This window comes from Lygodium microphyllum, chromosome 15, assembly GCF_053477565.2.
Source record: "Lygodium microphyllum isolate KBCC chromosome 15, Lygodium_microphyllum_v1.1.10, whole genome shotgun sequence".
NCBI lineage: Eukaryota > Viridiplantae > Streptophyta > Polypodiopsida > Schizaeales > Lygodiaceae > Lygodium > Lygodium microphyllum.
The window spans coordinates 26015897-26042612 of NC_141149.1; positions in this window are offsets into that span (position 1 = coordinate 26015897).

The following is a 26716-nucleotide window of genomic DNA, read 5'->3' on the forward strand; positions in this document are numbered from 1 at the left end:
GGTGTGCAAGGTTCTTTAAAAAAAAAGGAGTTTGATGTGTACACAATTATTGAAGACATATTCAATTTATGTATAAGTTTACAACTATGAATCCATGTCACCCGAAGTTGTTAGAAACCAGTCTTGCAGAATGCATGATTATAGTCTAGTGCAATGCAAGCATTGAGGAGCCAAGGAAACTTTACTATGAAAGATAAATGAGTCATGGAAACTTTACTAGGAAAGATAAGTATTATGCAATGTCAAGGAGTATAGTTCCTTATCCTAGCATACTAGTAACAAGTAGCTCCTCTTTTGTTTGAATTTTGTCAATTGGGGAATAGTCTAGGATGGATCCTACCAAGGCCATACCATGATGGACAATGGCCAATACATAAAACAAAGTAGAGGCTACATAAGTTAGGTCTCTTTGAGATCACCATATGGCTCATCATTCCTCTAAGATAGTCATCAACTAGCTTCCAAGTTCAGCCCCCTTCATTGAATGTAATTGTAAAGTGGTGCTCTTCAGCTTCTTCGTCTTAGAGATGTACCATAGAAGAATGTCTAGAAGCTCATTGTAGTGCTTACCTAGATGTTCTTGTTCCTCCCATGTCAGTGGATATGCTAGGCATTCCCCATGTTCTTTAGGCAATGTGCCCATGTTAGCGTGGATGTAGATACATGCAAGCAACTTCAACCTAGCATTTAATTCTATGAGGCACTCAGTGGTGTTCCTATTTTCTAAGTGAGCTCGCTCTGTTGCCATTTCTTCTAGGATTCTAGAAATTTCTTTGGGCTTTAGTATGGCAAGAGGTCCCGGGCAAGAGAAGACGGGCAAGAGAAGACATGCAAGACTAAAGGAGTGTAGGATTTCTTGTGCTTTTGGGATTCTTTTGGTTATCTTGGGGATTTGTGGCTATCATGTCTTTGTTGTTGGATGTGATAGGTGTAGTCACAACTAATAGTTGTGATTGTTTTGGTTCTAGAATTGGTTGGAAATCATGTGCCTTGTTATTAGTGGATTGAGTTTTATTTGCAATAGTTAAAAGCATATGTTGTTTGGAATGCCTGGAAATTTTAGAAGCATTCACAGGTTTAGTGCTTTTGAGAGAAGCAGGAATGGGGATATTTGTGGATTGCTCGTGCACAGTTTCCTTGGATTTGATTTTTGTAGCTTCTATAGTAGCAACTATTCACTACTATTGTTGTTTATTTTCTTTCTTTATTTTCTCTTAGGTAATGAAGATGCAGACTTAGGAGATTTTGTGCCTTCACTTGGTTTGGCAACTGTATCATTAGATTGCTCACTAGGGATCTCTTTTCCTTTTATCCCCTTGTGAGGCTTCCCTAGTTCATGTTGAGAAATATTGCTTGGCTATGGTGATTCAATTGCCTCTTGCTCCTAAAATTTTTCGTTTGAAGAATGATCGTCTTTGGGCCCTCCTTAGCTCGGCCCGTTCCTCCCTTGATATTGTTTCTTTCGTCTCCTTCTATAGCTTTGATGGGGTTCCCTTCTTTGGCGCCTTTGGCTCTCCTTGGTTGGCGAACTGTGTCTCTTGCTCTTCTCTATTACCTATAGTCTTTTCACTAGATTGTGCCTATTCATGGCACTCATGAGGCAATCGGTCAGGGGTTCCCCCTACTCCCTCTTCACCTCCTTCTGTGTCCTTCAAGGCCTCTTGGATGATGGCCATTAGGATTCCATCAAACCTGATGGTGGATGCCTTGGAGGAGGACTTCTTTCAGGTTGATCTTGCTGTGGAGGCCGGGGATTCCCCTCTTGCCGCCGCTGTTGTGCCGGTGGTCAAAGCTTTCGTTGAGCTTTCAATAGTTTTTCGCATGAAGGCATTCTATTCTACCTCATCTGGGGATCCAGCTGCGATGCTTTTTAACAACGGCACCCCGATTCTGTTTATAAGGGCATTGTACCTTCGACTGTAAAATAGAGCATGAACCATCTTTGCCTATATCTTGATCTCAGGATTTGGGATGTTTGCTAAGCTTATCCCATCCATTGTGCATATGATAGCCGTGTTCATCCCCATCATGCTATACATGTCCCTCTTTGGGCGTCTCTCTGTCCTACTAGTCAAACCTAGGGCCTTCTCCACCATTGTAGGACTCAATTCCACCTCTACTTGGTGGGATTCTTCCCCTTTCCTAATCGTCACCCTTCCTTTTGGTATTGAAGCTCCTTAGAAATTCTACGCACTTGCTGTAGTCGGACCTTCTCTATGTACTTCTATAGGCCGCAATGGTCCACGAGTTGTTTTATGGGTGGCTCTTCCATGATGGCATCTCCTAGGTTCATGTCATGCTTGAATGTGAATTGGTTGTAGCCCCTCGTTTCCACCGTTAAGCCATAATTTTCTTGCTCTTTCTCTGTGAACGGAAGCTTGCTACCTTTATCTTGCTCTGCCATTTTAGGTTCCTGTCATATATCATGGCCCACCATTAGCTTTCTTGAGTCGGCTTCCACAAAAAGGTAGATAAAGCATACATGAAAGCTTCTTGAGAATGTGAAACACTGAAATATAAATGAACGTTTCTGCTTCAAGCAATCCACACGATACAAAAGCATCCATGATAATTTTTTCACATTCTAAGTCTTGTCATTTCAATGTTGATTGACGCTTAAGGCATGCTTGTTTTCTTCTTTTCCAGTTTTCTTTTTATGCCTTTTTTCTTTCCACCCACCCCCTGGGAAATGAGGTGAATCCTTCCCAGGATTTGAGAGTGAAGAGCTATGGGTATTTAGGCGTCTTTGAGTGGGACATGACCTTGGAGAAGCCAGGCATAGAATTGTGGGTCATATTCCAAGTGAGCATGGCAGTCCATATCTTGAGGTTTGGTGCCTACATGTGTAATATAGGTTAAGACATCAGTGATAAGATTGCCACAGTTGATCCTACTAGCAATGTGTAGCTCTTCTTCAGTAAGGATGCAATCTAGGTAACGGTGGCTCATGACATGGTCTTCCAATGATTGATTGCGAGCGGTGGCCAACACCCTAAAAGAGGTAGGGGCTACGTAGATGGGATCATATTCAAAGGTTTTAATGGCGTGCCGTTGTTCTGCATTGGTCATGATTTGGCAACCTTGTTGTTTCCACTGAAGTCGAAGAGCATACCATCTGTGTAAGAAGGAGTCGTCATTGGCCGCGAGCTGTTACAACAGCACAATTTCTTGGTCCATGGTGTCCATGGCAAGGACTTTGCTTTTGACATAAGAGGTGATTAGGCGTTGTTTGCGGGCTTGCTCAATGGAGAGATCGGTGGCAATGAGTTCCTCGGCTGCCTAAGGAGTTTTGACGAATATGAATTTAGACTCCTCCCATGAGTATGGTAGCATGCACACTTCTATTGTTGCTAGAGGCTCGTCTAAAAGGCCTAAGTCTAGTTGATCGTAACTCTTAGCAAGCATGGTGAATGTGGCATCCAAGTGTATGAGGCAGGAAACTACGTCATCGCCTGTATTTATTCTCAGCTAAGTCCGCAGCCAAGGTTAGAATTGATCTCCGCTGATAAGAGGGTCTAAGGCCTGCAAGTGGCTAGGGCTTGTTGACTGAACTAGAGAGTTTAGCAATTGATTGTTGCGGTTCTAGTTGCTTTTGCAATGGTGCCTTGGCCTCTTGAATAATAGGCTGGGTTGTGACTGCTAAGGGTGCTTCTAAGGTTTGAGGGACGCTAGTAGGCCTAGGTTGAGATAGTATATTAGTAGCGGGCTGCGGTTTAGGCCTATAGATTGTTTAAGATTCTGCGAGACTAGGCTTCAGAGATTTTATGGATTTAGCAGCATGAGTCTCTGGGGCCTGAGTGCCTGATTTGTCTTGATGTTTTGTGTGTTCAAGCTTGAGGGCGGCGTTCGAGTAGGGCCTTTGGCCATTTTGGCTTTAGGTACCTAGATCCAAGTGTTACTCTCATAGTAGCCTTCTTGCACTTGCAATAAGGTCTTGGGAACCCATCGCGCTTGACTGTACGTCGATGTCTATGGTTTCGTCTTGGCCTCCTAGGTGTCGAGTGTGGGTTCTTAACCTTGTGGGGATGGGGATGCAAGCCTTGATTTTTAGGTATCCATTTAAGCCTTGGTTCAAGTGTCTTAGTTTTGGCTTCAGCTGTTTGTTGAGATATCGAGCTCCACTCGTGATACGCCAGGGTGACCGTTGTGTATTTATGTCACCGACTTGTCAGTTGTTGCAGACGCGGTTGGTACACCGCCCATGAATAATAGCTACATGATAGCTATCCTTATCTACTCTAGTTCGTGGCTCAGTTAGTATGCCACCTTAGTTAGTTGAGTTTGGTTTGAGACCCATATATAGGGTTCTTCTATTTCTTTGTATAAGAGTTTTTTTGGCTTACACAACTAAGAAGAGGAAAACTGTTTTCAGCCTCCACCTTGTGTGTCTTCCCCCATTGTGCAAGCAAGAAAGCTTCAAGCGAGACTCCTTCCTTCTCTCCCACAATCTTGACATGGTATCAGAGCCTTGTTCGTGGTAAGGAGCTCAAGAAAGCAAGCCAAGCTCGCGGTGTTCTGGTAAGAGGAGCAGTGTTGCTTTCATTTTCTGTTTTGGGAGCAGATCTCTGCAGGTAGCACAGCTGGAAATTGCAGGAGTGCATTGTCTCAGGTTGAGATGCCCTTCGCGGTGAAGCAAGAGGGCAGTATATGCTGCGGGAGAGAGCTTTAGCTCATGGCGACCCTGTTTTTTTGATTTAAGGCCATTTCGGGGCCTGTTTTGAAGGCGAAAGTTTTCTGCACGCACTCAGGAAAAGGCCCTGTTTTATGCTGTGCGACCACTGTTCTACAGGTCGGTGAAAAGTTACCACAGAGATTGCATCGTATGCTTGTGTGCAGAGACATTGGGAGTTACAGAATCATCCCTGTTGCCTGTTGATGCAAAATCATCACTAGGAAGTGACTGTGTGGTCATTTACCACTTTCGCCAGTTTTGTAGATTTGCCCTTGTGAGGGTGAAGCTGTGTTTTTTTTGCAGTGACAGAATTTTTTGCAGTATTCTGTAATGGCATCTGATTCTCTCTCACAGATTGTCACTGAAAAGCTTGACAAGAACAACTTCCAAGCATGGAAGTTTAGAATGACGAATTTCCTTATGGGAAAAGGATATTGGGAATTTGTTGCAGGAAATGAAGAAGAACCAGTTCTTCCTGATGTTCCAAATCAACAGCAAATGCAGGCATTCAAAACATGGCATGAGAGAGCCAGAAAAGTTATGTATTGGCTGTCTATCAGTATTTCAGACTCTATGATTGTGCATATTCAGGATGCAAGTACGCCAAAGGAGGCATGGGATACTTTGTCAAAAATGTACAGCACAAATACGCAAGCCAGGAAAATGCAGCTCAAGCAAGAGTTGCATAATGTGCAAAGAGAAAGTATGAGCATCAACGACTACCACATGAAGGTGAAGAAGATTGCAGATGCACTTGCTTCCATTGGGTCGCCAGTGGAAGATGATGATTTAGTTTCTGTGACCTTGAATGGTCTAGGAAAGGATTATGCACAGTTTCGGACATCCATTTCAGTTCGTGAAAGATTTCCTGATTTTGAGGAGTTGATTGCTCTTCTAATTTCTGAGGAACAGAGAAATGGTGGTGCATCTTCTTCAGGAGGAACTTCAAAAGAAGCTGTCTTCTACTCAAATGCTGGAAGAGGTAGAGGCAGAGGTAGAGGAGGCCGATTTGGAGGCCGTGGTAGAAATCAGAATATGCAGCAAACTCAAGAAAACCAGTCCTATGGAGGAGGACGTGGTAACTCTAGAGGCAGGGGGAGCCAAAGAGGTCGTGGTGGATGGCAAAGAGGTCAAAATGTAAACAGTAATGTTGAATGCTACTACTGTGGTAAAATGGGTCATATGGCTAAAGACTGCTATAAAAAGCAGAATGACATCATGAATGGAAAACTGCAACAAGGGAATTATGCATCTTCTAGCAGACAGGGTGATGACAGAAATGAGCATTTGTTCATGGTGCAGCACATGAACAATTCTGTGACAAGTGCAGAAGAAAGCAATGATGTATGGTATGTTGACTCAGGTGCATCAAACCACATGACAGGTCATGCAGAATGGATGGAGGATGCAAGGAAAATGGAAAAACCAGGATTTGTGGAGACTGGTGATGATACTGCACATCCTATTGTGCAGATTGGAAAAATTCCCTTGTCTATGCAGGATGGGAAAAAGAAATACCTGTCTGATGTATTTCATGTCCCGAATATCACCAAGAATCTGGTTTCTGTTGGTCAAATGGTTGAACAGGGCTTGCAGGTCAGATTTAATCCTCATGGATGCTTTGTTGAGGATATGAAAAATAAAGGTCGCTTGATAGCAAAAGGAAAGAAGAAGGGCAGAATGTTTACATTGGATGCAGACATGTCTGAATTGAGTGCAGCAATGTTTGCACATGGGACCGGTGTAGTTGCAGATATTGATATCTGGCATAAACGCATTGGTCATGTTAATGTACAGCGACTTAAATCAATGCAGGCCCAAAATATTGTTGCAGGATTGCCAAAATTCAAGGTTGCAGAAATGCATAAGGTATGTGAAGCCTGTCAGTTTGGAAAACAGGCAAGGAAACCATTTCCTAGACATGTTCAAGAGAGTGAGAAGCCATTGGAATTAATCCACTCTGATGTGTGGACTACTAAAGCTGCATCTCTTGGAGGCTGTTATTATTTTGTCACTTTTATTGATGACTATAGCAGAAAAGTTTGGGTGTATTTTATGAAAAAGAAAAGTGAAGTTTTTGGGCATTTCAAAACCCTTAAAGCTATGGCTGAAAAAGAAACAGGTCTGCAAATAAAATGCCTAAGGTCAGATGGAGGGGGAGAGTACCTCTCAAATGAGTTTGCAAAGTTCTTGCAGGAGCATGGCATAAAGCAGCAATATTCATGCAGTTATACCCCACAACAAAATGGAATTGCAGAAAGGAAAAACAGGCATATTGGAGAGGTATCTCGTGCCATGCTCAGTGAAAAAGACTTGCCAGATTTTTATTGGGCTGAAGCAGTTGCTACAGCAGTCTACATAATGAACAGGACTCCCACTGCAGCAATACATGGAATGACTCCAGAGGAGAGGTATACTGGTAGGAAACCAGATATTTCTCATTTGAAAATTTTTGGTTGCATTGCCTATGTACATGTGCCAGATGAGTTGAGATCCAAGTTGGATCCAAAAGCTGAAAAGTGCATCTTTATTGGTTACTCTCTGCAGTAAAAAGGGTATAGATGCTATAACCCTTCTACTCGTAAGTTTACAGTGAGCAGAGATGTTGTTTTTGATGAGATGAGTAGCTGGTATAAACCAGTAAATGTGATTGATGATGTAGATGCACAAAATGGTAATGCTGCACAGAATTCACAACAACAGTCACAAAATATTAGTGGACCTGGAGCGTCCTCTAGCAGTGGTTCACATTCTTCGCCATGGACAGGCAGATTGAGATCAGGAGAATCTTCTCAAAGCAATGCAGATAGTGGTATGCAGGTATCACGAAAAGGAAAAGAGAAGGTTGATCAGCCCATGGTTGATGTGAATGCAGGTCACTTTTATGTGGATGGTGAATCCAGTGGCTCAGAACAGAGCATTGATGATGAGTTGGGTATTCCTTCTATTGTTACACCTGGAGTAAGGAAGACCAGGGATGTTTTGAGAGCACCTGGGAGTGAACCCACTTTGCGCAGGTCTACCAGAGTTAGGTATCCTGTGGATAGGCTGAAATATGATGGATTTACAGCCATTCACTATGCATATATGGTCAAGGTGATACAGGAACCAGAACCCACTTCTTTTGAGCAAGCCATGGGAAAAGAAAAATGGGAGAAAGCCATGGATGAAGAAATGGATGCCTTGGAAGCAAACGCTACATGGGAATTGGTACCTTTGCCTAAAGGTAAGAATGCAATTGGCTGTAAGTGGGTTTATAAGGTGAAGCACAATGCAGATGGTTCTGTGAACAGATACAAGGCAAGATTAGTAGTCAAGGGGTATGCACAAACATATGGCATTGACTATGAAGAAACATTCAGTCTGGTTGCAAGGATGGCAACCGTAAGAGCAGTCATTGCTATGGCTGCATAAAAGGGATGGTCTTTACATCAGATGGATGTAAAGAATGCCTTCTTGCATGGTGATTTGCAAGAAGAGGTATATATGGAGCAGCCACCAGGTTATGTGCATGCTGTTCATCCTGAGTTTGTTTGCAGGTTGAAGAAAGCTTTGTATGGCTTGAAGCAAGCACCTAGAGCATGGTCTAACAAGATAGGACAGTATCTTGTCACTATTGGCTTTCAGATTTCCAAGGCAGATTTCTCACTTTATGTGAGAAAAATAGAGAAAGGTATTATGCTGCTTGCCATTTATGTTGATGATTTGATTATGACAGGTGACAGTGATGAAGATATCCTTCATGTGAAAATGCTATTGAAGCAAAAGTTTGAGATGAAGGATTTGGGAGAGCTGCGTTATTTCTTGGGCATTGAGGTGATTAGATCACCAAGTGGGATACAGCTCTTACAGAGGCAGTATGGATTGGACATGCTGTCCAAATATGGGATGACAGGCTGTAAGCCTATTTCAGTTCCTTTGGAGCAGAATGTGAAGCTGAGCGCAGATGCAGGTGAGCTTTTGGAAGACCCTACTATGTACAGACGCATAGTAGGAAGCTTGATTTATATGACTATTACCAGGCCAGATTTGAGCTATGCTGTTGGATTGGTAAGTCAGTTTATGCAGGCTCCAAGGAAACCACATTTGGATGCGGCTAGACGCATACTCAGGTATGTGAAGTCCACATTGCAGTATGGACTATTTTATGAGACTGGGGTTCAGATACAGTTGCATGGATACACTGATGCTGATTGGGCTGGTAGTATTTCTGATAGACGATCTACCAGTGGATATGTGTTCTCTTTTGGGAGTGCTGCAGTCACTTGGAGCAGCAAGAAACAGCCTACAGTTGCCTTGTCGAGCACAGAGGCTGAGTACAGGGGTGCAGCAATGGCTGCATGTGAGGTAGCTTGGTTGCATAAGCTACTTTATGATATGCATCAGTCTACAGATGGACCAGTTGTCATTTATTGTGACAACATGAGTAGTATACACTTGGCAAATAACCCAGTCTATCATGCTAGAACAAAGCACATTGAGGTGCATTATCACTATGTGCGAGAGAGGGTTTTACTAGGTCTTATTGATCTAGTTTATGTCAGCACAGAGGATCAGGTAGCTGACATATTCACGAAGGCATTGGGCGCAGAGAAACTGCGCAAGTTCAGAGACCTGCTTGGTGTGCAGGAATTGGGATTGAGCTCGAGGGGGAGTGTTGAGATATCGAGCTCCACTCGTGATACGCCAGGGTGACCGTTGTGTATTTATGTCACTGACTTGTCAGTTGTTGCAGACGCGGTTGGTACACCGCCCATGAATAATAGCTACATGATAGCTATCCTTATCTACTCTAGTTCGTGGCTCAGTTAGTATGCCACCTTAGTTAGTTGAGTTTGGTTTGAGACCCATATATAGGGTTCTTCTATTTCTTTGTATAAGAGTTTTTTTGGCTTACACAACTAAGAAGAGGAAAACTGTTTTCAGCCTCCACCTTGTGTGTCTTCCCCCATTGTGCAAGCAAGAAAGCTTCAAGCGAGACTCCTTCCTTCTCTCCCACAATCTTGACACTGTTTGCAAGTCTTTAGGTTTGGCGGGTAGTGGCGAGTCACGACCCCCCTCCTTAGACTTGGTAGTGGGTTTCTCTACAAATGGCTTCACAAACTTTGAAGGACTCATGCAGCCATTACTGAAAGCGGTGAGTATACGTATGTTGCTTATGGCGAGGTGGATATGCTGAGACTCGTAGTCGACATTGCAATGAGCTTGCTTTTTGAATGTGTGTCCTATCAGTGATTCCGTACTTGCATCTTTGGTGTTTGGCAACACATAGAAGATCATTGGTGTTTGGCAACACATAGAAGATCATTGGTATTCTTTTAGACTCGATAGAGACTGCAGCCTTGCACTTTCTCAAGAGTGCATATGATCGGCTCCCATATGGTTTGAGTTTGGCGTTGATGGGCTGCAATTGTGGTCTGCCAATGTGAGTCCAATGATCGTGAGTTAATACATTAAAGTGAGCTCCCTCACATCGATCAATGCATTGAAGGTGTGTGTTTTCTTGGTAGTGACCGTTATGTTAAGGTAGGCTGGTTCTACTGCTTCCTCATCCCCATCATGAATCTCTATGATAGTGGCCACTTGTACGTTGACAGGGGACTCCAACTTTGGAGGCTCATGCAATGGGTGTGTGGGAGGGTAGTACTTGATGCGACTACCATTGAAGAAGCCTATGCCCTCTCCTTCCAGGGTTTTGAGTTTCACATTACCAGTTTTGTTGATGGAGCGAACCCTGATATGCCCTAGCCCTTTGAACTTCATCTTTTGTTTATGACCCTTGATAGAGTACAAGAGTACGAAGTCTCCCCATTCAAAATCTCGCTGCTTGATATGTTTGTCAAACTAGCTTTTGCGTCTTGCCTTCTCGCATATTAGCGCATGGGTGGCTAGAATTCAAGTTTTCAATAGGTGTTCTAGCTCAACTAGGTGCTTTGTCCATGCCTTCTTTCCATCCCATCTCTCTTGATGAGCGATTCTTAGGCTAGGAACAAAGAACTCCATAGGTAGAATTTCTTTAGTCCCATAAGTCAACTTGAAGGGAGTCTGCCCCACAGTGGTTTTATAAGCTGTGCGGTAGGCCCATAAGGCTGCCATGAGTTTGTTATCCCAGTCTCACTGAGCGAAGAAAACACTACCTTGGTCAAGATGTTTACTAGAACTTTATTCGTAGACAGCCTAGCCATTAGCCTAAGGGTTATATGGTGAATATTTCTAATGGATGATTAGAAAGGTGGATAGGAGATGAGGGATCACTTCATTGATGAAGTGCGTGCCTTGGTCACTAACAAGTTCAATGGGACAGCCAAACCTTGAGATTACTTGTTTCCAAAGAAACTTGACAATGGTCCTAGTGTCACTCTTTCTTGTAGCTTGTGCTTCCGCCCACTTCGTGAGGTAGTTCGTGGCAAAAATGATGTATTTTGCTCGTGAGTATTGTGCTGTAGGAGATTGATTGGCCCAATGAAGTTGATTCTCCATTTCTCGAATGGTTTCCTTGCAACGATTGGAATCAACTCCATTTTGTCCCTGCAAACTGGTACCTTGGTCCTTTGGCACTCATCACAGTGCTTTACGAATCGTGTTGCATCTCGAAAAATAGTAGGCCACCATAGTTGAGTCTGCAACACCTTGCGGGTTGTTGTGTCTTCGCTAAAATTCCCTCCCGCTATTTTGCTGTGTGCCTTTGCCAGCACATCGTGCATTTCATGCTCACACACACATCTGTGCAACAATTCATCTTTCCCTAGCCGATAGAATTGACCTACTATCAACTAATAAGGTTGGACTTTGAGAATGAGTCGCCTAAGTCCTTTTTCTATTGGTCGTTCAGGGAGTCCGTGCTCAAGCACTTGGACTATGTTGTCTACCTAATAAGGCGTCAAGTCAGCTCTAAACAAACCTTTAGCACTGGATAGGTTGAATAGATGGGCATTAGGTAGATCTGCAATGCCTTGTCCCCAACGGCTTCTCCGGTGGGGATGCGAGATAGATGGTCGGCCATATAATGGTGCTTTCCTTTATGCACAACCACAGAGAAATCGAATTCCAAAAGTAGAAGTAACCATCGAGCTATGGGTCATGTAGCACACGATTTATTAACAAGGTAGAGTAGGGCTTGATGGTCAACAAAGAAGGTAAAAGGCATAGCCAAAAGATAATGCCAAAATTTCATTACAACAAACACCATAGCTAGACCTTCTCTCTCCGTTGTTGAATAATTCATTGCCATATCTATGAGTTGTCTGCTAGCAAAGCTCACGCGATAGTCTAAGTTATGCTCACTAGGCTGGCACAACACTGCTCCTACAGCAAGCTTAGAAGCATCAATGTGAACATGAAAATTGATTGTCCAGCCTGGGGCTCGTAGAATTGATGCAGTGGTTAGAGCCTTTTTCAACTGCTCATATGCGCGTTGGCATTCCTCGGTCCACTCGAATATAATCAACAGCTTGTATAGAGGTCGAGCAATCAATGCATAGTTCAACACAAACCACTGATAATACCATGTATGGCCTAGGAAGCACTGAACTCCCTTGTAACCAATTGGTTGTGGAAGATTGAAAATAACCTTGACTTTTAAGAAGTTGGTGGCAATGCCGTTCTTTGACACCACGTGCCCTAAGATGCATCTGTGCTTCACCCAGAATTGGCACTTTAAGGGGTTCAACAAGAGATGATATAATCGACACCATTCAAAGACAGCTCGGAGTTTGTCTACGTGCTCCTTCCAAGTGGAGTGAACACATAGATCGTCGAGACAAAGGCCTCTAACTCCTTCCTAAGAATATCCTTGAATATAGTACACATGAGCCTCTGGAAGGTGGCTGGTGTGTAAGTCAACCCGAAGGGCATGACTATGTAGGCAAAGACTCCCCACTCAATGGCAAAGGTGGTATTGTGCCTATTATCAGGGTGCACTTGCACCTGGTTGTAGCTTGAGAAGCCATCCAGAAAATTGTAGGCTCTTTTCTAGCCACTCTTTTGAGCATGTGCTCGGTATATGGCAATGGATAATTATCTCTCTTCGTAGTAGCGTTTACCTTTTTGTAGTTGATGCACACTCTGATCTTCCCATTCTTCTTTAGTATGATGACCATGGGTGAGACCCAATTTGTGTGCTCAATCTCGTAGATGAATCCTACTCTCATTAGCTTATCAATTTCTTCCTTGATAGCATGGGCGTGCTTTGGATTCATGGGATACAGTCACTACTTGATTGACGTTGTGATAGGTGTCATGGGTATATTGTGAGTCACTACACTCGGATCTACCCCTTTGAGTTCCTCTAGGGACTAAGCAAAGACGTCTATATACTCTTGCAAGAGAGTAAGGTGACTTGCTTCCTCTCCCTTAATTAGGTCATCGGCTATGAAGACAGGTCGGGGTGTCCCCCCTCCCCTCCTGTGGATAAATTGACCTCCTTGACCTTGGTGGGCCCTTCTATTGGTTCACTTGCTTGCCCTTGGCGTTTGGCTCCAAGCAAGATCACTACCCTATCGCCTTTCTTGAACTTGGTGAATCTCCTTGGTAGGTCTTGCGGTGTTCTTTGCTCCTCTGCTTGCACATCCTTAGGCTTTTTCCTTCTTTCCTCCTTTAACCTTCAATGCTTGAGGTGGACGGGTAAGTCCCCTTTGGTGTGTCTAGTCTTAGGAGGTGATGGTAATTTGGAATCACTATTTGAGCTTACTTTTGATTTAGAATCGAACTTTTTGTCTTTGCTAGAAGAGGGAGTCTCTTCCAATGGTCATAGCTCCGATGATGAATCTGTCTTAAGTAATGGCACGTCACTTGGTTGTGGGCTAGGCCTGCTTGCTCAAAGTCTATTGCACCTACGTGCTTCAACCAGGTAAGATCTCAATCTATGCACATGAATCCTCTTTCAATTCTAAAGGCATTTTCCTTGTGGGGTTTGGAGTCTGGTTGTGTTTGCTCTATCACCCATCCTTTAATGTCGTATTCTATCATGTCAATTTTCCCTTCACTCTCATCATTGAAGGAACAACAATCCTCATATTCGTCGTTAGAGCTATCTTTGTTCGACTGCTCGTTATCTCCTAGGTCTTGACATGTCTCATCCCTCTCATGTCGGTGTGAATAAGGTCCAATTGTTCATCAAGTTTAAGTCCTGCACTTTGTTCCATCACCACTTAGGTTCGTTCAAGAGATCTTTGAGTAGTTTAAGGTTCGTTGATGGGTTACCAGCTAACTTGTTAGTCAAGTGCTCTCTCATGGAGCTCTCACTTGTTGTTTGGTACTCGGATTGGGTTCTCTTTGTGTGCTCCTAGCCATCATGCGGATTGCCACTGAAGGATCTTCTTGGGTCTTGCCAACTACTTTAACAACTTGCTCATATTCCTCGTTGTCTGAGAATGACAGGTTGATTGTAGCAAGGACATGCATTCAGCCTCGTTCCTCCTCAGGGCAAGGGATATACTTAGTTAGTGGCCCGTAAGATTTTCTATTTTGGTTGTCACCCTTCAGCATAGTGGAGATGGCATCTAGGTTGACCGATGTGGTCTTCCAAGTGTCCACATCTCTACTCTTATTGCTTCCGTTTGATTTTCTAGGAAGATCAGTCTATTGCCCTAGTCTTCTATGACTCGCATTGTGCATCCAGGGTTGGCCTAGCATGATATCATAGTCCACTCCCTTCATGACTATAAAATCAACCGAGAATTGGACTCCTACGCTTTTTACTGGCCAAATCTTTAACACACCAAATGGCTTCACTTTTTTTCCATTAGCTAGAGTGACGTTAAACCTGGCCGTCTTGATTGGTGGGTTACCCTAGGTTTGGAGCATTGCATGGCTCAACACATTGACTTCCGCTCCTGTGTCTACAATTTCTTTCCTTTTGGTATCACCTATAGAGCTAAGACCGACAAGAAAACATGTGTTTCAGTGCCATCCTAGAAAGCATTGACATGTAAGGATTTTGGCATTGAACGTAGCGTCAGACTCAATATCTATGTTTTTGCATCGTGTTTGTGCAAGTTGGCGACACCTTGTCCCATTGATCCTTCAACCCATTGTTTCAGCTCTCGCCACACTAGCAAATGTTGCCTAAGTAGATCTCCTAGGCTTACATCACAAGGGTGGTTATCAGTGAGGTGAGGAGATTGCTAGCTGCTTGCCGCTCTCGTGTCCCTACGCTTCCTGGCCAATGGCCTTGGATGATTTGCTAGCCTATAGCATTTAGGCTTTGTTTATGTGGCATTGCTTATGGTGTAGTCATTTCTCTCAATTTTGGTCGTGGAGGTGACACCGACGTGCTTATGCTTGAGAGGTCAGCGATCTCATCCTCCAATATGGGCTTAAAAGGGAAGTGGAACCCAAGAGGAAGAAGCTCGGCAGTGAGAGCTATGGCGGATGGAGAGCAAGAGCAAGAGAGAGAGAGTGAAACTCAAAGTGAAAACTCCCCACAATGTGTGGCCGAACCTTCCTTTATTCAAACTGTTACTAAAAGAATAAAGAATAAGTGACTGTGATGGGCGCCTACCACCTGCAGTGTGCAGTGGCGAGTACTGTCAGTGTAGTAATACATGGGCGGCTAGGCGGAGGCGCCTTTACCTCCAACAACCTGCCACTTAAAGGCAAATCTACCCCAGTGAGAGAGAAAAAGAAAAGACAGTACAACATGTACACATGTACAATAGGATGAGGAAAAAAGACACCATCTCATCCAACGCCCATCAAACTCTTGAGGAAGACAAAGCGCTTTGTAGTGAGGCTCTTCGTGAGCAAGTTTGCAGGATTTTGCTTAGTTGGAATCTTGACAAGGTCAACAGACCTATCCTCAACGACCTCGCGAATGAAGTGATACCTCACCTCAATATGTTTTGTCTTCGCATGGAAGACCGGATTCTTGGCCAACTGGATAGCGGCACTTATAGAATCCAAATGCAGTGTAGGCATAGCATCTGTCATACCAAGGTCTGCAATCAAATGGCCTAACTAGATAGCCTCCTTGCAAGCCTCTGTGGCTGCAATATATTCACCCTCTGTGGTAGAAAGATTTGCACCCTGGACATCCAAGAGATATCTCCTCCAACATAAGTGAATACATAGCTAAAAGTTGACTTCCTACTATCTGCATGTCCTGCATAATCAGAGTTAGTGTACCCCACGACTCCTGTATCCTGGCTGCCATAGCAAATACACATATCTACTGTGCCCTTCAGGTACCGCATGATACTTTTCACGGCATCCCAATGTTTCTTGCTAGGTGTAGCCATATAATGTGCCACAACCCCAACTGCAAAAGCAATATCTGGATGGGTGGCTATCATGGTATACATAAGACTGCCCATGGTAGATGCATAGGGAATCTTGGCCATATCGGCCCTCTGCTCATTTGTCTGCAGACAATTGGCCTATGAAACCTTCACATGAGAGGGTAATGGACAGCCAATAGGCTTAATATCCTACATACGGAAGCACTCAAAGACTTTATGAATGTACTCCCTCTGTGATAGATAGAGTAGTCCATGAGATCTATCGCACGTAATGCGCATACCAAGTATATGCGAGGTATGTCCCAGATCTTTCATCTCAAAGCTCTTCTTGAGCTGAGCCTTAAGAGCATCTAGCTCCTCATGAGCTGTCCCTGCTAAAAGCATGTCATCCACATAGAGTACCAAAATCAGTAAAGAACCATCATGGGCTTTCTTCATGTACAAGCACAGATCCATAGCACTGCGGCTGTAGTCCTATGACTACATGAATGCATCAAACTTATGGTACCATTCCCTAGGTGTCTGCTTTAAGCCATATAGACTCTTCTTTAGCTTGCACACTAGGTGTTCCCTACCACGGTCTACAAAGCCCTTAGGTTTCTCCATGTAAATCTCATCATGCAAGTCCCCATGTAAAAAGGCCGTCTTGACATCCATTTGGTACAATTCTAGGTCAAGCTGTGCAACCAAGGCCAAGACTAAGTGTAGGGTGGTCATCTTGAGCATAGGAGAAAAGACTTCATCAAAGTCAACACCATGCTCTTGCTTAAAACCCTTAGCAACCAATCGAGCCTTGTATGCCGGCTGCATGGCAAAGCCTTTTTACCTTGAGGCAAGGAAACCAAATCCCAAGTCTGATTCTTATGCAATGAGTCAAGCTCAGACTGTATAGCCCTCTTCCAAGAGTGACAATCACCCCTGTGCATAGTCTCATCATAAGTGAGAGGCTCTCCTGCATCTGTAACCAGTACATAATCCATAGAGGGCACAAAACGTCAGGAGGTCGTCTATCTCTAGTAGAACGTCTCAATCTAGGCTTTGTTGCATGACCGACATCCTGTCTAACATCAGCATGTCTAACATTGGGGCCATGAGCATCAAGTGATGTTGCAAGCTGTCTAGCTGGCCGTGGAGCAGGCTGAACGGGAGCAGGTGGCTCCTCCTGAAAGATAACTCTGCGTACCTCAACCACTTTCTTAGGCTACATATGCATTTTATTCTCATGAAAGATGACATCATGGCTGCGGATCACTTTCCGTGCATGTGGATCCCATAGATGGTGACCCATCTCTCCTGCATCTCCATAGCCAATGAAAATGCATTTGACACTTCTAGGATCCAGCTTATTGCATTTGTCATTGGGCACATGGAAAAATGCCTCACATCCAAAGACACACAAATGATCATAAGAGGGGGGCTTGCTTGCCCATACCTCCTCTACAACTTGAAAGTCAATGCCACTGCTAGGCGACTTGTTAATGAGATACATTGTAGTAGTAGCTGCCTTTGCCCAAAAGTGTTGCGGTAAGCCAACCTAGCTAAGCATGTTACAGACCATTTCCTAAATGGTCCTATTCATGCATTCTGCCATACCATTTTGGGGTGGGGTGTAAGGGGCGGTCAACTGACGCTTAATACCCCACTCATTAAAAAATTTCTCAAAAGCACGTGATACATACTCACCCCCATTATCTGACTGTAGAAATTTTAGCCTTTTCCCATACTGGTTCTCTGCTAATGCAAGCCAATGATGAAATGTGTCTAAGACATTGGATTTTCTCTTTATGGGATAAGCTCAAACCTTATGTGAGTAATCATCTATGAAAGTAACAAAGTACTTTGCCCCACTGATTGATTGACATGGTATGGGCCCACATACATCTGAGTGCACAAGAGCCAAGGGCTCACCCATGCGTTTCTTACCAAACTTTTTATGCATATTTCTAGTCCACTTGCCATACAAACAATGATCACTAGAATCAAAATGCGAAGAGTCAAAAGACAGAATATACTGCAAAGCACAGAGCATTTTCATTCCTTTAAGGGACATATGTTCCAAACGAGCATGCCAGAGGGATACATGGGAGATAGAACCCATAGACAAAACATGATCCAAGGTAGCTCTAGATACAAGTAAGGGATAGAGGCTACCAGACTTGGCACCTCTTGCAAGCACAAGCCTGCCACGAGTAATCTTCCATGCAAAGTCTCCAAAAGACACAAAATACCCTGCATCATCAAGCTGTCCAGCTGACATACGACTGCGAGTCAATGCAAGTACATGGCATACATCATGCAAAACAAAAGAACCACTAGAAGGAAACTGCAGCCTGATATCTCCAATACCCACAATGTCAAGAGACCTGTCATCACCAAGACGCACGGAACCAGAGATGGTACGATAGGTATGAAACCAATCTCTACAAGGTGTCACATGAAATGACACACTCAAATCCAAAAGCTAGCATTGAGCATGCATAGAATGTATCTCAAAAGCTTGTAAGACATTGCATGAAGAAGCTGCAAGTATGTAATCTTTATCTGAATCAGTGGCCTGCATGACATTAACCTCTTCTATCTTCACACTAGACTTTGCAGGTACAATAGTGCGCTCAGAAGAATTTTCCTATACTTTCTCTTTTCTAGAGTCAACGCTCGGAACCCCTTCGTCAGAATCCCTTTTCCTTCCACTTATCATCGTGCATCTTATGGCAATGTGGCCTAATATGTCTTGCTTTTCCACAATAATGACAGGTAAGATCAGACTTTCATCCACGGGACGTACTGCGACCGCGTGACTTGGCCTTGGACTTCTGAGAGTCCCTGGCCTTATGATCATTATCATGCCTCCCATGTCTGCCACCTCTAATAGTCAATGCATGTGAAGAGCGGGAAGCATCATTGTTTCTCCTGTTGATTTTCTCAGTCAATAAAGCACTCTCAACATCTTTGATTTTCAGCCCATCAAGCTTGTTCGTGCATATGGCAGTATAGAAGACATCCCATGATTTAGGCAAGGTGCGAAAAGCAAAAACAACGGGTGCAAGTTGTCTTTGAGCTCAATATCCCATGACAATAGATTCTTCATGATAGCATGAAACTGAGTGAAATGAGATGATAGGGATGTCCCCTCCTTCATGCAAAGGTCCATTAACTGCTTCAGCCAATACATCTATGATGCAGGACTCTAATGCGCATAAAGCTCTTGAATCTTCTCCCATAAACCCCATGCACTCTGATTCTCATCTTCAACAACATTATGATGGAACCCTTTTGAGAGTGACAAAATAATGGTAGACTTGCATAGCTCATCAACTTCCATCCAAACATCATCATCCATATCCTCAGCTTTAACACCCTTGAAACACAAGGGTTTAATCTACAAATTTTGCACCAAAACCTGCCATATCTGGAACTTCCAATACCCATAGTTGGTACCATCCAACTTGGCAATGTTAAATAGAGTCGTGTCTTTCAAATGACTAGCCATACTGTCCCAAATCAAAGCAAAAATGCAAAATTTTAGGTTGCTGTAATTAGTAGAAAATGCACTAAAACCACTGTTAAAATTGGCTGAAAGAGTGGATATCACCAAGAGAATCACCTGTCCACTAAATATGACCAAGATAACATCAAATAGTAAGCATTATCCTCATAGAAGTGCTTGAAATCTATAGACTTCAGCTTGCTGGAATAAATGACAGCAGTATGTTAAATTGTCCCAAAGTGAAGCAATCACTGATACATATGCCGCTACAACTGCCAGGTAGCAAGAGACATCCAACAGTGAGTGTCAAGGGGCAAGAAGGTACCAAGAACTGTGAAACCAATAACTTGGTAGGCAAGAGACATCTCATAGGTGTAGAAGTCATGCATGTAATGGGTCTCGGGGTAAGAGAAGAGACCAAACACAAGCACACTGATAGAGCAAGAAGCTCAATGCTTAACCGGTTATCCAAGATGCATACAAAACTGACAAACCTGTGTGACAGAGATAGGCGCTTGCCCCAATAGGCATATCAAATCAGCCCTCTATAGACTAACTACAAAGCTCTCAAGAGAGCAAATGCATGTAATTGTCCCACAAGCTCAAGCTTAAGTGTAAGTAAAACTGTGTACATCTGATGATACCAAGAGGTTCCCACTAGAAGTAAAGTTAGAGGCAAAGAGAGCAAGCAACACTCTAATACATCGAGTACATATCATCAAACATGCCAAATCCCAGTAGGGTACATCTAGAGCATAAATCCCAAGCTATCTCAGACCCGTAAAGCATAAGCTTGAAAGCATTCAAATAGCATGTAATTGACAACCAAATGCAATGCCCAGCAGGTCCAAAATGCTCAAATACATTTGAAGATGAAGCTCCAAGTGAATGTCAAGCATGGGCAAACCAAGTAGTATCCATATTTGACCAAAGCATAAGTGCAAGAAGCCTAAATGTCAAGCAGTGACAATAGGTATAAATCGGTCCAAAGCATGCCAACTGAAAAAAAATGCCAGTGAATGACGACCAAGACGGAGCCTAATCCAAGCTCAAAAGCATTTCGAAACCAAAGAGAAGCATTTGACAATCTCCCCAGTCTTGGGATTGTCTATACAGCAATGGCTGAAGGGGGAAGCACTCAAATCGATCACCGGGAGCCAATAACTAATGCCAAGGAGTTTAACAATGCGAGGAGGTTGCCAAGTTGAATGGGAAGCTGGGGAAGAAGCTGGAAATGCCAGGAGTAGATTAGCCCAGTCCCCTAAAAATGAGCTGCATTTTGCACTGGATATCCTTGGGGGTTGGGGGGTCTTCAGCAATGCTCTGGAGCACTTGGCAATGTTGAGGGGGCTCCGATGCAGCCTTGGAAGGTGCCAATGGAAGGTCGAAAGGTCGGAGAGGAGGTGGGAGATCAAAACATACTTGCAAATGAAGGTGCCATGGCTGACATTGAAGCTCCGGTTGAAGCTCTTCAAATTTGGACTGAAGAGAATGCTAGGCAAGCTCCAATGCATTTGCTTTGATACCAGTTGGAAGGGAAGTGGAATCCAGGAGGAAGAAGCTTGGCGATGAGAGCTATGGCAGATGGAGAGTAAGAGCAAGAGAGAGAGTGAAACTCAAAGTGGGAACTCCAAAAACCACAATGTGTGGCCAGACCTTCCTTTATTCAAACTGTCACTAAAAGAATAAAGAATAAGTGACTGTGACGGGGGCTTGCCACCTGCATGTTGAGATGACAAGCTCAACACATGCGGACATTGATGATGGACCGCCTAGTTAGATGGGTCCACATGTCTACACTTAGCACGTCGGTAGTGATTATGACTCTCACATGGCCACTGACTCATTACTTATTATATTCAGGTTGTTACACCTATTTACAGTTGGCATAGTTATAGCGCCAGTCGACTAGTGTAGTCGATTATGCATTGTTTGACTTAGTAGGCCACTTTCCTTTATGTTATATCTTATCTATACTTTGTGTACATTGTAAAGTGTATGGAAGAAGAAGAAGAAATCAGCAAGAAAACGTTTTGGCCTCCATCTCTCTTTTTGTCTCTTGAGTGAGCTTCTCCTTGTGCATTCTGTGTGTGTTCGGCACATCATCTTGAGCAACTCCCCCCGCCACGCGATTTTTGACATGGTATCAGATCCGTGCCACTGAGAGAGGCTGATTTCGAAGGCTAAAGCCAAGGAGAAGAAGCAAGGTTCGAGCAAGCAAGCCACGGGTAAGAAGCTCTTCCATTCTTCCACTCTTTCTCTTGGATAGTGTCTCTGGAGGCACCAGAAGCAGGGCAGAGCAAAAAATCTCTGATTGCAGTGAGATTTGGTGTGCGCGAAGAGCGCTGTGTATTCTGCAGGACAACCCTTTAGGGCTATCCGCAGTTATTTTGGGCATCTGATGCCGTTTCAGGGCCCGTTTTAGAGCCGCAAGGTTGCGGACACCAGTTTCAGGGTACACTGTGACTTCGACTGTATTGACCAAAAGTGAGTGCGCAGGTTACAGATTTCAGATATATAAGTTCAAAGGTGTTTACCAGTGAGTAAACACAAGGTTTATCTGCAAACAGGTTGCAGATTGCATGTATTATTGAGCAAAGTGTGAAAAAGGCTGTCTGCTGTATTTGTTGAGATATCGAGCTCCACTCGTGATATGCCAGGGTGACCGTTGTGTATTTATGTCACCGACTTGTCAGTTGCAGATGCGGTTGGTACACCGCCCCTGAATAATAGCTACATGATAGCTATCCTTATCTACTCTAGTTCGTGGCTCAGTTAGTATGCCACCTTAGTTAGTTGAGTTTGGTTTGAGACCCATATCTAGGGTTCTTCTATTTCTTTGTACTTGAGTTTTTTTGGCTTACACAACTAAGAAGAGAAAAAACAGTTTTCAGCCTCCACCCTTGTGTGTATTCCCCCATTGTGCAAGCAAGAAAGCTACAAGTGAGACTCCTTCCTTCTCTCCCACAATCCTGACAGTATTGCTATGCACTACAGGTCGAGGGTTGCAGAAGATTTGCTTGCTGTTTGGTATTGGTTTTGTGATAATGGCAGAGAATAGTGGAAGCCCCATCATTGAGAAGCTCGACAAGAACAACTACCCTTCATGGAAGTTCCATGTCACGAACTTCCTTATTGGAAAAGGCCTTTACGAGTTTGTTTCAGGTGAAGAAAAGGAGCCGGAGGTGAGTCATCCTCCAACTGTAAAAGAGACAAAGCACGAAAGGAATGGAATGCAAAAGACAAGAAGGTCATGTATTGGCTGTCAACAATAATTGACAATAATATGCTGGGACATATTAGAAATGCAGAGAATTCATATGCAGCTTGGACCATACTTGAAAGTTTGTTTTCCATAAATACAAAGGCACGAAAGATTCAACTCAAGCAAGAGTTGAATACATTAAAGAAAGGGAAGATGTCTATCAATGAGTATGCATTGAAGGTAAGGAGCATTGCAGATGCCTTGACAGCAATTGATGCAATGCCCGATGATGATGATTTGGTGTCGTCTACCTTGGGTGGACTTAACAATGAAAAGGCTAGGAAGTCTTTTGTAACTTCCGTATATGTTAGAAAGCCATTTCCAGATTTTGATGAGTTGGTCTCTCTTATGATCACTGAAGAGATCAACATGCAGAGTGAGACATCTGAAAGAAGCGGTGAACAGGTCCAAGCTTTCTACTCCATTTCAAGAAGGGGACGTGGCAGGTTCTCTTCAAGAGGCCGTGGTAGTGACAACCAGCAAAACAGATTGAATTAGCAATTTGGCGATATGCAGGTTTCAGGCGGTCATGGTAACTTTAGAGGCAGGGGGTTTTAGAGGATGAGGTGGATTGCAGAACAGAGGCTCTAACAACTATGGTATTGTGTGTCACTACTGTGGAAAAATAGGTCATATTGCAACCCAATGTTATGCTAAGAAAGATGATAGTCGCAGTGGTAAGTTGCAGCAAGGAAACTATGCATCGTCTTTACGACAGATTGAAGACAAAAATGAACGTCTATTTGTTATGCAGCATATGCTGAATGCTATTACAGGAAAGGGAACACATGATGATGTTTGGTATGTTAATTCAGGTGCATCCAATCATATGACCAGCCATCTAGAATGGTTTGGAGAGATGCAGGATTTACAAAATACAGGTTATGTGCAGACGGGTGATGATTCATGCCACCCAATTTCACACATTGGAAAGGTTCCCTTGTCCTTGAATGATGGTAAGACAAAGAGTCTTTTAGATGTATTACATGTGCCATCTATTACAAAGAACTTGGTGTCAGTGGGTCAGATGGTAGAGCAAGGGCTGCAAGTCAAATTTAATGCAAAGGGTTGCTTTGTAGAAGACTTCAATGACAAGTGTAGGTTGGTAGCAAAGGGAAGTAGAGTTGGACGTATGTTTACGCTGGATGCTGGAATTCCTACTATGAATGGTGCTATGTATGCTAAAGGAAAAGGTGTTGTTGCAGATATTCAAATTTGGCACAAATGCATTGGACATGCAAATGTACAAAGGCTGAAATTAATGCAGTCCAAAGGATTGATTACAGGTCTGCCTACATTTAGAGTTGAAGAATTTCATAAGGTATGCAAAGCATGTCAGTTTGGTAAGCAGGCAAGACAACCCTTTTTACATGAAAAATATATAAGCAGAAATATCCTTGATGTTGTGCATACAGACATTTGGGGGCCTACACAAAATGTATCTCTTGGAGGCAGTTCATACTTTGTCACATTCATTGATGATTGTTCTAGAAAGCTGTGGGTATATTTTATGAAGGAAAAGAGTGAAGTTTTTGAGCACTTTAGAACTTTCAAGGGTGCAGTTGAAAGAGAAACATGCTTGAAAGTAAAGTGCTTGAGGTCAGATGGAGGAGGAGAGTACCTCTCAAATGAGTTCAGAGTGAGTAGGGATGCCATCTTTGATGAAATGAGCAGTTGGTATGCATCTAGTGGTGATGCATTGGATGATGATGATGATCATGACACTTACGTGCAGGCTGAAAAGCAAGAATCACGGACGCTTAGTGGACCAGAGACATCATCTGGTAGTCCTTGGTCTGGGAGACTAAGGAGTACCTCTACATCGTCGGGTGTATCTAGTAGCACTACAGGTAAAGACAAAGGAAAGAGTAAAGTGTTAGAAGGCATTGAAACAGTTCTTGATGGAGACTCCAATGGCTCAGAGAGCTTAGATGATGAGCTTGGTATTCCTTCTGTCAAGACACCAGGTGTACAGAGAGCTCATAATAATGTGAAGGCTCCATTGAGTGATCCGGTGGTATGGAGATCTAGCAGGGTCAGATACCTTGTTAAAAGATTTGGTTTTGAAGGTTATGCAGCTCACCATTATGCTTATATGGTGAAACTAGTTGAGGATGTTGAGCCCACATGTTTTGAGGAGGCTGTTGATCATGCTCATTGGGATACAACAATGGATGAGGAGATGGTTGCATTAGAGGCCAATAAGACTTGGGATCTAGTATTATTGCAGAAGGGCAAGAAATCTATTGGATGTAAGTGGGTTTATAAGATTAAGCACAATGTAGATGGTTCTATTAGTAGGTACAAAGCTAGGCTGGTTGCAAAAGGCTATGCCCAAACATATGGCGTAGATTATGAAGAAACCTTCAGTCCAGTTGCTAGGATGGTAACTGTCAGATGTGTGATTGCTTTGGCAACAGCCAAAGGTTGGAGGTTACAGCAAATGGATGTGAAGAATGCCTTCTTGCATGGTGATTTGCAGGAAGAAGTGTATATGGATCAACCAGCAGGTTATGAAGATTTAAAGCATCCCGCGTATGTGTGCAGGTTGAAGAAGGCACTCTATGGGCTCAAGCAAGCACCTAGAGCATGGTCTGACAAGATCAGAGAGTATCTTATCAATATTGGCTTTTATGTTTTTGATGCTGATCACTCACTTTATGTGAGAAAGGGAGATGCAGGTTTGGTCATCATAGTCATCTATGTGGATGACTTGATTATTACAGGTGATAGTGATAGTGGGATTGTTAAAGTCAAGGACTTTTTGAAGAAGAAGTTTGAGATGAAGGATTTAGGTGAGCTAAGGTACTTCCTTGGCATTGAGGTGATCAGATGTGATGATGGTATATGGCTGTCCCAAAGACAGTATGGCTTGGATATGTTGTCCAAGTATGGTATGACAGCATGCAAACCACTTTCAGTCCCATTGGAGTAGAATGTAAAGTTGAGTGCTGATGTTGGGGATGAGATAGAAGATCCTACTATGTTCAAGAGGATAGTGGGGAGTTTGATCTACATGACCATTACAAGGCCAGACTTGAGCTACGTTGTTGGTCTTGTGAGTCAATTTATGCAAGTACCTAGAAAGCCACATTTGGATGCAGTCAGACGCATATTGAGATATGTGAAGTCCACATTACATTATGGACTTTTCTATGAGGCAGGTACAGATGTACAGGTGTTTAGATACACAGATGCAGATTGGGCTGGTAGTATGTCTGATAGAAGATCTACGAGCAGATACATGTTCTCTCTTGGTAGTGCAGCAGTTGCATGGAGCAGCAAAAAGCAATCTACAGTTGCTTTGTCGAGTACAGAGGCTGAGTATAGAGGTGCTGCTGTTGCAGCATGTGAGGTAGTATAGCTACAAAAGTTATTGGCTGATTTAGATGTGCATGTGGAAGGTCCAGTTGTCATTTATTGTGACAACATAAGTAGTATACAGTTGGCTAGGAACCCTGTGCTCCATACCAGGACAAAACATATTGAGGTACACTACCACTTTGTGAGAGAGAAGGTACTAGTAGGTGAGATTGACTTGGTGTATGTCAGCACACAGGATCAGATAGCTGACGTCTTCACGAAGGCATTGGGTACAGAGAAGCTTCAAAAGTTTCGAAGCTTACTTGGAGTCGTAGAGATGCAATTGAGCTTGAGGGGGAGTGTTGAGATGACAAGCTCAACACATGTGGACATTGATGATGGACCGCCTGGTTAGATGGATCCACACATCTACACTTAGCACGTAGGTGGTCATTATGACTCTCACATGGCCACTGACTCATTACTTATTATATTCAGGTTGTTACACCTATTTACAACTGGCATAGTTATAGCGCCAGTCGACTAGTGTAGTCGATTATGCATTGTTTGACTTAGTAGGCCACTTTTCTTTATGTTGTATCTTATCTATACTTTGTGTACATTATAAAGTGTGTGAAAGAAGAAGAAGAAATCAGCAAGTAAACGTTTTGGCCTCCATCTCTCTTTTTGTCTCTTGAGTGAACTTCTCCTTGTGCATTCTGTGTGTGTTCGGCGCATCATCTTGAGCAACT